This window comes from Panicum hallii, chromosome 8 (assembly GCF_002211085.1).
Source record: "Panicum hallii strain FIL2 chromosome 8, PHallii_v3.1, whole genome shotgun sequence".
NCBI lineage: Eukaryota > Viridiplantae > Streptophyta > Magnoliopsida > Poales > Poaceae > Panicum > Panicum hallii.
In genome coordinates, this window is record NC_038049.1 from 29560358 (window position 1) to 29574903 (window position 14546).

The following is a 14546-nucleotide window of genomic DNA, read 5'->3' on the forward strand; positions in this document are numbered from 1 at the left end:
GAAGACCAAGCAAATGTCACCAAGGGAATATCGGAAGCCCCGAACCAAAGTTCGGGAGATAATAATACTAACATCTCTGACTTCAGCCCCACTAGTAAAGGCAAGCCCCGGTGCATAACCCAGTAATTAAATTACTACATTATGCAATCTTATACTTATATATTATATCCTGCATTAAGTCTAGGAGTTGAAATGGAACCCTAGATGCATTGATACTAGGAACCAATGTTTTGAACCTGAGTCCATATTGGCTAGATGCTCTGCTAAATAGGACCGGTAAAAGTCGAGTGATTTCCTGTCACTCGCGCGATATAGGAGTTGCTTGTTTACAATTCTGCAACCACTATAAGGATGACAGACAGGGTCATGTGCTATATCATGACCTGAGGTTTTACCCTGTCTATTTTGTTAAAAGCTGTTAAGGTCGATATGTGTGGTAGTGGTGGCTAAGCGTTTGAACAGTACTAGCCACATGCCGCGAAATATGGTAAAGCGGTAAGCCTAGTAACCAATCGGCCCGGCAAGTGAACATACCTTCCACCACTCGATTAATTTGGTTTTTCTCACGCACCGACCTGCGGGAGTACGTTCTGCGTAGCAGACAGGAATACAGGTTTTGTAGTCGTGCTACAGATGTATGTCCTGCACAATTGGTGTGCGTACGGTCCTGCAAGTCGCTTGTGGTGGCCTGATCCATGACCCGGAATGAAAGGCAAACGGTTGCTTAGGAACAATGTCTGAATGTTCCAAGCGTGTGTGTTAGGTTTACCTTGCAAGGTTGAATTTCGATTCAGGAATCGTCCGCCTCTCATGATGATTGAGACTGCTTATCCCTTTTACCACATAGAGTAAGAAATGTAACTAATGATAGAACAATCTTGATGGATGATAATCTCTACCTTGCTTGCTTAGTGTAGGTGCTAACCTAGAATGGATAATCAACTAAAATGTGAAAGCTAAAATTTGAAAGTAGTTCATACTCTTTGTTGCTTTTCAGCTGAAAATAAACCCAGAACCCTTGATATGCCTTCATGAGTCTAGTTACGGGCTAAAGTATACCCAATCCCGGGTAAGCCTTGCTGAGTATTAGTATACTCAGCCTTGCTAGTTATATGTTTTTCAGGTGATGTCCTTGAAGACCCTACTCTTTCCCTGCCTTGGTCCGTGGAATGGGATCCGTCCCCGGCCATTGCTGATGATGCCGAGTGATGTCGTGCCCGGGCTTAGCATGACATTCATCTTGACAACGTGTCGTAAATCATCGTGTATGTTTTCCGCTACTAAAAACCATAACTCTAACAGTTTGTAATAACCTTTCTAAATTTGGAACTTCGTATTGCTTTTAGAAACTCTTGTAAAGTAATTTCCTTGTGATGTAAAATATGATGGTGACTGTATCTCTGGACTCACCTTCGTGTGAGGTAACCTTATTGATCCTGTGTATCGGTGGTTTATCGGGACGTTACCCGACAGGCCAAGGGATTATACCGTTTGAAGCACGTTGGAGCCCTCGGAAGTGGACTCGCGTACTTGAGCCGGTATAATTTAGGCGGTTCTGCCACAATAAGTCCATGACTTGAACCAAGAATTAGGTGATGCCCTTGGATATTTTGAGATGCTCCAAGAACAGCAAATGCCTCCTCTTGTGCCAAACGAGCTAGAAGAAGAAGAGGAAGATTCAGAAGAAGAACCTGAGGAAATTGAAGGTGTGTCTGAGATAGATTCAGAACACGGAGATTCAGAACCTAATCCTCAGCCCAATCATTCTTCTTCTGGCAGCCATTCTTCATCTGGCAGCCAGTCTTCTGTGGGAAACCTCGACGACTTCTAATTCATCCTTGTCGTCGATGTCCTAGATGTGTTTAATGTAGTATGGTGTGACATAGGGAGTGTGTAATCTAGTTTGACTTAAGGGCCACTTGTTGTATTATATGTGGTAGGAGTAGGTATGGTTGAATCGTAATTGATAGATTACCAAGATGTAATATACAGACCACCAGATATGATCTAAAACTCACGTTCCTGTTCAGTTATCTATCGAGCTATCAATCTGTTGTACTATCTTTATCTGTTCCTTTTGTGTGCAGTATAATCTGAAAGTGGAAGCAAGGATAACCTGATGTAATGGACATCTTCCATGTTTTTCAGATGGTTGGTGCTACGCGTGGAACTCTTGAAGGGTTCAGGCCAGACCAGGCTAGCGGTTCCCAACAACTGCCGCCACCACCCCCAAATCTAGCAGAGGTTATGGCACGACAGACAAAACTTCTTAATCTGCTAGTACAGGCACAACAGAACCAGCTTCGCCAACAACCTCTAGGAGGTCGTGATGACCTCAACCCCCAAGTGGCAAGCTATCAAGATTTCCTCAGTACTCAGCCCCCATTTTCAGTAAAGCGGAAGAACCTCTGGATGCCGACGCTTGGCTTCATACTATTGAATTGAAGTTCGCCCTTCTTACTATACCATGTGCGGACTCGAGTAAAGCTCACTTCGCCGCCCAGCAACTTCATGGTGCCGCCCACATTTGGTGGGATAACCATTGTGCCATGCAAACTGATGGCCATGTTATCTCCTAGGAGGAATTTCGGACTGCCTTTAGGGCACATCATATTCTTGAAGGACTAATGGAGCGGAAATTGAATGAATTCCTGGCACTCACCCAAGGCACCCGTACGGTACTGCAGTATGCACAGGCTTTTAATCATCTGTGCCAATATGCAGGCTATCATGCTGACAGTGATGCCAAGAAACAGGATTGTTTCTGGCGTGGCCTCAGTACCAAGCTCAAGGAACGCCTAAACCTTGTTAAGGCTAATACTTTCAATGAGCTGGTTAATATGGCCCTAACCCAGGAGGATTGTATCACGGCACATCGTGCCGAGAAGAAAGGGGAAACTCCTATCGGATCCTCGAGTGTTTAGCCACCGATGTATTGAGTTGTCCCGAATGCGCAGTTCAGAGCACTGCAGCGGAGGGTATCGACCTCCAACGTAGATTGGTTTTCCGCCTGCCTCAACAGCAAGGAGGGTATAGACCTCCTGTGCCTCCGCGACCACCGCAACAGTTGGGCCCTAGGCCAAATGTTCAACAGTTTGAGCAAGGAAGTAGCACTTATAGCTGTTTTAATTGCGGGAGTGCGGATCACTTTATCAAGGATTGTCCTCGGCCCAGGAAGCCTCTTCAAGGGCAGAGTTCTAATAAAAACAATCAGGGCAAGGGCAAGAAGCGAGTGATGCAAGTCCAGCAAGGGCGAGTCAACTTCACCACCCTTGCAGAACTTCCAGAAGGAGCCCCCATAATGACGGGTACATTTTCTATCGACTATATGTGACAGTTCATGTGTTTGTAAACTAGGAAAATAAAATGTTAGTGTGAAGAATGTGTTGTTAGTATAAAGTTTGCGTATGTTTGTGTGAAGCTTTTGAAAATTTAAATGTGCAAGTAAAAAGGGTATTTTTGTAATTGTAGAAAAACCTAGGGTTGTTTTTGCAAAATGTATTTGCATAAGGGTAATTTCAAAATAAGTGAAAGGTGGTTTTGATAAACATGTTTTTTCTTATGTTATCCCTTGTAAAAATGTATGTTTATTTGAAAGTTGTATTTGAAATGTGTGTGTTGAAGTATGTAAAAATTTTGGGTAACATGGTAAAAACAAGGGTGTTTGTGTAATTTTATATAAGTACAAGTCCTTTTATGCAAATGTTTGATTTACAAAAGTAACTTTCAAATTTACTCAGGACTAAAGTGAAAAAAGTGCAAGTCATCATGATATGTCTATCCAATCATAATGACGAGTCTATCCCGTCATTATGACGTGTCATAAATGCTTGCATTTAAGTCCTGAGTATTATAAAATTTTACTCTTCAGGACAAAAGCAATTCAAATCCAATTTTTGTTCAAAACTTCGCGTGTAAAAATATGAATTTTGAGTTTTTGAACTTGAGCCCTAAAGCAATGTTGTAGAGTTTGAAAAACTCTCCAACTTTCATTTTGGGCATTTCTTCATTTGGGTTTTAAATCAACGGGAAATTTTGTTTTACAAACAGGTCCTTGCAGTTTTTAGAAATTACGCATAAGTCCTTGGAAAATCCTAGTTCCCTTCCTCCTCTGTTTTTCCTCTCTCTGTGCTTTCTTTATCTTCACTGGTAGCATTATCCTCTGGTTCCATCCATCCCCACCCGATTCTCTCTTTCTCTCTCTATCTCCTCCGCCACGCGGTGCAGATCAGAGTGGCGCAGCACAGGAGCAGGCGCTGGGCGCTGGTAGCGCTGACTCGGCCGGGCGGAGTGCGGGGGGCCGAGCGGGCGCGCACGCAGGCGGCAGCGCCAGGCGTCCGGGCGGCGCCTGAGCAGGCGTGCGCGGCCGCGTGGCGGGCGCGTGAGGGGCCAGAGCGGAAGCGGCCCAGGCGAGCCGGTGCAGTGCAAGGGCCGAGCGGCAGCCGCAGCAGGGCTAGGCGCACGCGAGCGGGCGGCCGCGGCCCGTGCGGCAGTGCGCGGGACCGAGCGGCAGAGCGGCCCGCGGGGCGAGCTGCAGCAGCAAGCGCAGCGGAAGCTGGAGCGGCAGCAGGCGGGCCCAGGTGGGGCGCGCGGAGGCGCGTGGCGCGGACGGTGGGAGTACGCGCGCAGGTAGCGCGTGCATCGCGGGAATTGGACCAGTGCTAGGCAGCTCGGCGCTAGGCGACCTGGGCCGAGCAGGCGATGCGTGCAAGACCAGAGCAAGGTGGGCGCGTGCATCAGGAGCGCTGGTGTGCGGCTCACGCGAGAATGGGCGCTCGGGCGTCTGCAGGCACGGAGTGGGCCCTGGCGAGCATGCGCACAGCAGCGAGCAGCGTGGGAACGGTTCGGCAGACGTGGAACGCGCGCGGGAGGCGTGGCGCGCAGCGGCGACTCGTGGCCGGAGCAAGAGCAGCTCGGGTGGTGCGCAAGCACTGGGCGACTGGCAGGCGGCACAGGAAGAGTGATTGCGCAGGAACTGAGGCGCTGGAGCAGGGCCGGCGGTGCAGGAGTGGAGCAGTAGTGTGTACAGGTGCGGTGCTGAGAGCGGGGTGTACGGGCAGCATTGGGAAGGCGCGGGGTGGCCGGGCATGGTGAACCCGGAGGAGCAGCACGGCCGCGTCTAGGCGACTCCTGGGGTCATTCGCGAGATGCGGGAACGCGGTGACCGTATCGAGGACGCAGCCAAGGTGTTCGACGAAATGCTAGCCGTGGGAGAAGTGAAGCTGAGCCTGCGAAGTGGGAGCGGGTCAAGGATGCGCGCGGCTCGGACATGTGCACATGCGATGCGGCAAGGCCGAGGCGAGTGCGAGCTTGGCAACAGGAGGAGCTATGCAGAGCATTGACGAACAGGGCAACGACATGCAGGGCGGCGGCGTGCAACGCATGGCAGTGTTCCCGCTGGGCGAGCTCAGGCTGTGACCGAGTTGGTGTGCAGGAGGGTCGCGCGTAATGGACATTTGAGGCCGTCGAGGAAACCGCAGCGGAAGGCACGGCCCTAATACAGGTAAACCACCGTCCTCGCGAAGGCGAAGGTATGAGTATGGCAGGGCGAATTGGAAAGAGAAGCCGCGGAGCGAAGGCAGTGGTCGGGCGTAACGAGCTCGGAGGAGCCACGCGCGGCGAGCTCCCTTCATCCGTGCAGAAGTCGAGGCAGGAGCAACGTAGCGCGGGTTCGATGCACAGTGCAAGACCGGCGGCGGTGGTAGACCGGCCTTAATGGCGTCGCAACAGGTGAAGAGGGCAGTGGAGTTGCAAGACCCGGAGGTCCGAGCGGAATTGAACTGGCGCGTTCGCGAGTGCGAGCGGAAGTGTTTGCCAGTGGCCGGCACGACTCGATTCAGCAAGCGCGTGCGTGTACAAGACAACACGCCATCTTCCACCCACGGCAACTCTTTCCGGCAAGCTTCTTCATCAACCACGGAATCTCGTCATCGTCGAGCTCATCTTATCGTCGCCAATCTTGTTCGCCACGGGAATTCACTTTCCGTCTGCTGTCTCCACAACCAAGGTTTACCCTGATTCACTGAATCTTCTTAATGCCGGCGATTCCTTTGCCGGAATATCGTCGTTATCTTCCTGTTATCTGTTTTCCCGGACCAGGGACTTAATTGCTATGTCCTAGAAAGTTCTAGGGTGTTCTTTGTAAAATTTCCAAAGCTTTCTGTATTTCTAATCAATGAACTTCTACATTTTATAGATTCTCGTAAGAAGTTCATAAAAGTACAAAATCAGTTTTGTTTGAAACCCTAGGTCAAAGTCTATAAGTTTTATGTTGTGATCTTGAGTGAAAGTCTTTGATGTATGGTCTAGATCAAATGTTAAGGAATGAAGGTTTTATTGTGCGTTATATTGTGTGCCTGTGTTATAATTGAAAAGTAAGCCATAGAATATATGTTTTAAATAGAGATGTGTGATGTTTAATTAATCCTTTTATGCGAATGCTTATATCCCTGCCATCAAGACTTTAACCTTGTCTTGATTGCCGTTTCCTTAAGATCCTTTTCGTAAAAGGATCCCTGTTAGTTTATGTGTTTTTGCTGCTTAGCTTATACATCTTTGCGGCTATGATTCAGCGTCGGCTATCAATTCAGCCGCTAAGCCAGTTTCCCTTGAGTCTAGGATGTTTCTGTGTAACAGCTGTCAGTCGATACTTCTACCATCGGCTGGTTAGCTGATATAGTTGTTACCTTTCTAGTATCGGCTACTGCCGATACAATTCTGTTGTTCTGTCCCACATCGGCTGTCACATAACCGATCAATCCGAGATGCACACCTGACCTTAGGGTTCTTGTTATCGGCCGATCCAAGCCGATTTCAGTTGCTCTCCATATTAATCAAATGGAGCCGATCAATCTTTAGTTTTTTTCCATCCTTATCCACACACTTCTATCAGTCGATTTATCGACTGAGAGATTAGCTGTATATCTATCGGTCACATATCCTTAACCACACTCCATTCGGCTGTACGCCCCTCAATTGTTGTGCTGACATAGTCGAGTCGATATAACCACACCTAGTTACCTAGAATAACACTTAAGTACATCTCAGTTAAGACAACAGCTTTAGAAATCATCCTTCTGCTAAAGTCATCGATGCTTTCATCAATCAATTAGGAACCTGGTGCACCTATCAATCGGCTACACAAACCATAGTACTCAACCCTAGATCAATAAACTAACACAATAGACACGCCTCTGTTAGGCACGACCTAAGCATATCAATCAGTTAAACCCTCGTTGTTTCCAATCGGCTCTATTGTAATCTTCAACAAGTAGCCGATCATAATTAGATGTCCTCTTAAAGCTCTATCTAAGTTTAGTTTCAGATCTTTTTGGTTGATATGTGAATAGTGTGTTATATGAATGCTAGGTTACAATTGTATTGTGAAGTAAGGTAGTGTTATGTGCACACTTTGAATGAAATGTTGCATTGCATGTAGATACGTCTACTTCTGCAAACGGTAACTACGAGATCTCCCAGAAGTCTACGGTGAATGTTCCTGAAGACCAAATGAACGTCACCAAGGGATTAACTGAAGCCCCGAACCAAAGTTCGGAAGATGTTGACTTACTGACTTCAGACCCACCAGTAAAGGCAAGCCCCGGACATATCCCACTACTTTATTTACACTGCAATTCATGTCTATTTAGCTATACTTATGCATTAAGTCTAGGAGTTGTAATGAAACCCTAGATGCATAAATACTAGGGATCCAATGTAATGCTCCTGAGTCCTTATCGAATAGATGATCCGCTAAATAGGACCGGTAAAAGTCGGGTGATTTCCTGTCACTAGCGCGATATAGGAGTTGCATGTTTACATTTCTGCAACCACTATAAGGATGACGACAGGGTCATGTGTTGTATCATGACCGGAGGTTTTACCCTGTCTGTTTCGTTAAAAGTTGATAAGGTCGATATGTGTGGTAGTGGTGGCTAAGCGTTTGAACAGTACTAGCCACATGCCGCGAAATATGGTAAAGCGGTAAGCCTAGTAAGCAATTGGCCCGGTAAGTGGACATACCTCCCACCACTCGATCTTTATGTTATCTTCACACGCACCGACCTGTGGGAGTACGTTCTGCATGGCAGACAGGAATACGGGTTTTGTAGTCGCGCTACAGACGTATGTCCTGCACGAGTGATGTGCGTACGGTCCTACAAGTCGCTTGTGGTGGCCTGTCCACGAGTCGGAATGAAAGGCAAACGATTGCTTCGGAACGCCCTGTTGGTATTCCAAGCGTGTGTGTTAGGTTTACCTTGCAAGGTTGAATCTCGATTCAGGAATCGTCCGCCTCTCACGATGTATGAGACTGCTTATCCCTTTTACCACATCAAGTAAAAAGTGTAATTGTTGAAGAAATAATCTTGATGGATGATAATATCTACATTGCTTGTTTAGTATAGGTGCTTACCTAGAATGGCTAATCAAACTAGAATCTGAAAGCTAAAACTTGAAAATAGGTTATATTCTTAGTTGCTTTTCAGCTAAAACTAAACCCGGAACCATTACAAGCTTTCATGAGTCTAGTTATGGGCTAAAGTATACCCAATCCCGGGTAAGCCTTGCTGAGTATTAGTATACTCAGCCTTGCTAGTTTTATGTTTTTCAGGTAAAGTCTTGAAGACCTTACTCTTTCCCTGCCTTGGCCCTATGCTCTTCCAGAAGGTTGGTCCGTGGAATGGGATCCGTCCTCGGCCAACATTGAGGATACCGAGTGATGTCGCGCCCGGGCTTAGCATGACATCCGTCTTGACGACGTGTCGTAAATCATCGCGTATGTTTTCCGCTGCCAAAAGGCATGACTTTAACAGTTTGTAACGTTTTCTCTAAGTTTGAAACTTCGTACTGCTTTTAGAAACTCTTGTAATGGAATTCCTTGTGATGTAAAATGTGATGGTGACTGTATCTCTGGACTCACCTTCGTGTGAGGTAACCTTATTGATCTTGTGTATCGGTGGTTTATCGGGACGTTACCCGACAGGCCAAGGGATTATACCGTTTGAAGCACGTTGGAGCCCTCGAAAGTGGACTCGCGTACTTGAGCCAGTATAATTCAGGTTGGTTCTGCCACACTATAAACCCGTTATTATGCTATTTGATTCCGGTGCAACTCATAGCTTTATTAGTGACAAATGTGTTGCCCGAATAGGACTTGATTCTTGTCAAGCCAAGGGGTCGTATATAATCTCTACCCCTGGGGGAAAGATTGGTTCCAATCAGCTGATTAGATACGTGCCAATACAGTTGGGTAGCAAAGTAATGAAAACTGATTTCGTTTTACTCCCTTTAGAGGGTATGGATATCATACTTGGGATGGATTGGATGACAAAACATAAGGTGTCGTTAGATATCTCTTCCCGAGTTATTGAGATTGACTCACCATATAACGGAGCCACTACCCTCTATCTACCCCAATAAGAGTATTTCCACTCTTGCATTTATGCAACCACAGACATCAAATTAGAAGACATTCCTATAGTCTGTGAGTATCTCGATGTCTTTCCAGAAGATTTGCCTGGAATGCCACCAGATCGAGATATCGAGTTCATTATTGAGCTCCAACTTGGCACAGCTCCGAGTTCCAAAAGGTCGTATTGTATGCCGCCTAACGAACTGGCCGAGCTAAAGGTCCAACTTCAAGATCTTCTTGACAAGAGTTTCATACACCCAAGTGCTTCACCTTGGGGATGCCCTGCTCTCTTTGTAAAGAAAAAGGATAATAGCTTAAGGCTGTGTGTCGATTATCATCCACTCAATGCGGTCACTATCAAAAATAAGTACCCTCTTCCCCTCATTGATATCTTATTTGATCAACTAGCTGGAGCCAAAGTCTTCTCTAAGATTGATCTATGCTCTGGTTACCATCAAATCAAAATCAAACCTAGTGATATTCCAAAAATGGCTTTTTTGACCAGATATGGACTTTATGAATATCAGGTTATGTCTTTTGGACTCACTAATGCACTGTAACATTCAGGTATTTAGAATTTAAACACTAGATCTTAGTGTTAAGTGTGTATGTGTGATCTTATTTATGTGTGTTCAAATTGAGGTCCAAAGGGAAAAAGGGTGTTTATGTAATTTTGAAAAATGTGGGCCCTTTAGTGCTAATTGGGTAAGAATGGGAGGTAGCATCAAAACCTAGGAAGAATATGACACTAGGTGCTCAATTTATATCACTATAGGAAAGAAAGTGCAATAGATATGTTAAATCCTAAGAAAAATGGGTCTTTATGTGAAAACAGGGACCTAGATGTGATTAATGCAAAAATATGGGTACTTTTATGCAAAATATTGAAGTATAAAAGCAATTCTTAAAGTTTACTTAGGGCCAAAATGTAAGAATACAAGTCATCATGACATTGCATTAAAACTTGCAAATGTGTCCAAAATTACATGAAATCTACCTCACTAAGGACAAAACCTATTCAAATTCTACTTTTGTTCAAAATTTAAAATATAAATCTATAAACTTTGGGTTTTTGAACTTGAACCTTAAAGCAATGTTGTAGGGTTGAAAAACTCTCCAACTTTTATTTTGGGCATTTCCTCATTAGGGTTTTAGATTAGCCGGAAATTTTGCTTTACCGAGAGGTCCCTGGAATTTCTGATTTTCCAAATGAGCCCCTCGGACCCCCCTTCCTTCTTCCTCCTCTGGCACGCGCTGCTCTGCTCTGCCCCCCCTGCCGCCGGTGCAGGGCACCTTGCCGCCGCCGTTGTGCCGCCGCTGTCGCTCCACCTCCTGCTTGGTCGACCTCCACACGTCCCTCTCCCCCTGCCCCGGCCCTATTTTCCCCTCTCCGCTGTCCTCGTTTGCACGCGCCACGGCTGCCCGAAGCTCTACTCGGCCGCCACCTCGCTGTTGCCGTGGAGAGCTTGCTGCAGGATGCCAGGGCCTTATCTTTTGTGCATAGTAGCACTACAAGAGCTCCTACATTCCGTTCCCCTGGTTCTTCTGCCAATTCCCGAACTCCAGCCTCGAGCTCCACTGCTGCCCCCTCTTCTTCCACTCCGGCGGCTCCTGCTCGTCATGGGTAGCCACTGTCGACCGCCCATTGCTCCCACCGACCCCCTAGCAAGCTTCTCCAGCTTCTGCTCGAGCTCCCCAGCCCCCAGTCACTCTCCAATTTCGGCCGGAGCATCGTTGCCGACGACCTCCGTTAGCCGCTGTCTCCTGCTCGCCGTGGACAGCCCACCTCAGCCATCCCCGCACCACGACAACCCCTCAGCCAGTCCCCTTTCGACCCTGTGAAGCTCTACGACCCCTCAATTGGTCCCCTAGTGCACCACATCGGCTTCCCGATGCTCGCCAGCATTTGGCTCCGCTGCCACCGTCACTGCCTCCGCCGGTTGCCCCAATTCCGAAGCTTATGTCCGCAATTGAGTACATCAGTACCTTTCCCGTAGCTCACTGATTCTTACGCGCAGGTTCCTCGCCGACATTGGCCACCGGAGCATCGCCGTCATCGTTGATCCCTCCGCCGCCGCTTCAGGCTTCCGTCGAGATCCTCCTTTCCAGCCGCCCCCACCCTCGACAAGAAGTCCAATCGAACCGCCGTGAGCCCCTGAAGCGTCCCCTCCCCTCGGACCTCGCCGCCGGTGGCCCTCCTCGCTGGAACTAGCCGGTCAAACCCCTGCCTCCCTCTCTGACCACGGCCAAGGACCACGGGTGGGAAGAATCAAAAGCCCAGGGGGCTGTCTGCAAAGCTAAGACTCATAGGAATAGTGCCATAAGGACCCACCTGTGTTATTTTTGCTGCAGACTTTGAAATTCCATAGAAATTCAACGAAAAATCATAAAAATGCAAACTAAAATTTGTTGGATTCCTTATTCTAAGCTCTACAACTTTCCCTATTTAACTTTGCATATTTAATATCTGTATATTTACAGGGTCAAATATTATGAAAATGTTTGGAGATGTTGAACTGGAGTAGGGAGACCTGTGTACAAAAATTTAGAACAAAATCTTATATAGATATATAGTTTTAAATAATACCTAATGGATTAGTACTAATGTTAATTATTTTTATAGCTCAATTTCTGTAGGAATAAAATCTTAATAAATTTACTATGTCTTAGACATAGCCTAAGCTGTAGGTATCAAAATTTCAACCCCAATGCTACGGTAATTTATTTTATAACAACAAATCATGTTGCCTAATGTAGCTAACTAGGTTAACTCATACCCGATAAATGACTGCCCAGTAAAAGGATAAATGAAATGTTTGATAAGCATATTGTGTTTTCATTGGATTGCAACTTTATCATGATAAAAAAGTATATGCATCCGTTAAATTACATCTTTGCATATCATATAGACTCAACTACTTTCACCGACGGAGACTACGAACTGATCCCGGATCAAGGAATGGAAATTTCTGAAGACCCCGGGAACGTCATCGAGAATTTAACTGAATCTCCGAACCAAAGTTCGGAAAACTTTGACACTCCTGCCCCCAACCCCACTCAAGAAGGCAAGCCCCGGACATAACCCTTACTTTATTTACACTACAATCTATATTTATTTATAACTATCTATGCATTAAGTTCTTAGGAATTATATGAGAAACCCTAGTTGCATTTTCTAGGAACCAATGTATTGAATATTCGAACTTGAGTTCAAATAGCCGCTACGCTAATAGGACCGGTAGAAGTCGGGTGATTTCCTGTCACTCGCGCGATATAGGAGTTGCAATGTTTACCTTCCTGTAATCACTTTAAGGATGACGGACGGGATTTATATAAGGTATCATGGTTGAGATGACACCCCATCTGTGTTGATGAATTTGGTTAAGGTCGCAGTGTGTGGTAGCGGTGGTTAAGCGTTTGAAAGTACTAGCCACATGCCGCGAAATTTGGCAAGCGGTAAGCCTAGTAACCAATCGGCCCGAGGACTGGACATACCTCCCACCACCCGTATTTGGTTTTTCTGGTTACTCGCTTCGACGTGTGGGAATACGTGTTGCAGGGCAACCAGGAGTACGGCAGTGTAGTCGCTCTACAGGCGTACGTCCTGCACATTGGATGTGCGTATGGTCCTGCAGTCGCTTGTGGCGGCTCTGATCCACGAGTCGGAATGAAAGGCAAACGGTTGCTTCGGAATGATCTCTGGATGTTCCAAGCATGTGAGTTAGGTTTACCCTTGCAAGGCTGAAATTAGATTCAGGAATTGTCCGTTTCTCGTGGAGATTGAGACTGCTTGATCCCATTGCCACATAGAGTAACAAGAGCAACCTTATGATTATCAAAGATGATGTTTGACTAAAGAGTCTACCATGCTTGAATAGCTATAGGTGCTTATCTAGAATGGATAATCACATAGAACTTGAAAGCTAAAAGTTGAAATTAAGAATCTACTCTTTGTTGCTTTTCAGCTAAAAACTTTACCCATAACCCGAAAAACCTTCATGAGTCTAGTTACATGGCTAAGTATACCATGAAACGGGTAAGCCTTACTGAGTATTAGAATACTCAGTCTTGCATTGTGACTTTTTGTTCAGGTAATCCCCCTGATGATTCTGCTCTGCCTATGCCATGGCCTTACCCGCTGCCCGATGGTTGGTCCGTGGAGTGGGACCCATCCTCGGCCAACACAGATCCTACCGAGTGATATCATGCTAAGGCTAGCATGATATCCGTACCGCGACATGTACAGTGACCATGTTTTAAACTCTGCTACCATGACTTGAAACCTTAAACTGTTGTGTAGTAATTTCCATTAGTTGGGAACTTATGTTACTTTTGAACACTCATGTAATATACCTACCTGTGATGTAAAATGTGATGCAATTGTATCTCTGGACTCGCCGTTGTGCGAGGTACCTTGTTTGATCCTGCATTCCATGGTTTATCGGGACGTTACCCGACAGGCCAAGGGATTACACTGTTTGAAGTATGTTGGAGCAATTGAGAGAGGACTTACACACTTGAGCCAGTGTAATTCAGGTTGGTTCTGCCACACCGGCGCCACCTCCTGCTGCCCTCGCCTCCATGCGTCGCCCCCAGCCCGAGCACCGCCCTAGCTCCTCCTCCCTGGCCCTCTCACGCGTGTGCCACGCCGCCCCGCGGCTCTACCGTCTGCCACCTCGCCGCCGCAGCAGCCACCCGTGCACGCCCCCTCGGCCCCTCTTTTCTGGTTCAAGAGCAGCACAAGCCTCCTCTCTTCCCATTCCACTTGCTAGCCCCGAACACCACCGCCGCCTCCTTCTTCTTCGCCGGTAAGCCTCTGGTCGCTGCGGAGCTCACACACCGAGAACCCCATTGTCCTGGACGACCACCTAGGAAGCTTCCCCGAGCCACGCTAAAGCTCTACAACCCCACCCCGACGCCAATCCTTCGCTGGAGCCCGGTCGCCGTCGTTCTACTCTTCTCCGGTGAGATCCTGTTGCCATCGAGCCCTTACCTCCGCCCATCCTCCGTCCAATCTGACCATCCCAATAGCTTCTCCTCCTCCTGCTGCAGCTATTAGGCCCAAGCTTGGCCACCCTCCTCGCCGGGAAGCTCCTCGCCGACGAGCTCCTCTCCGCCGCCGCCTCGGTCGCCG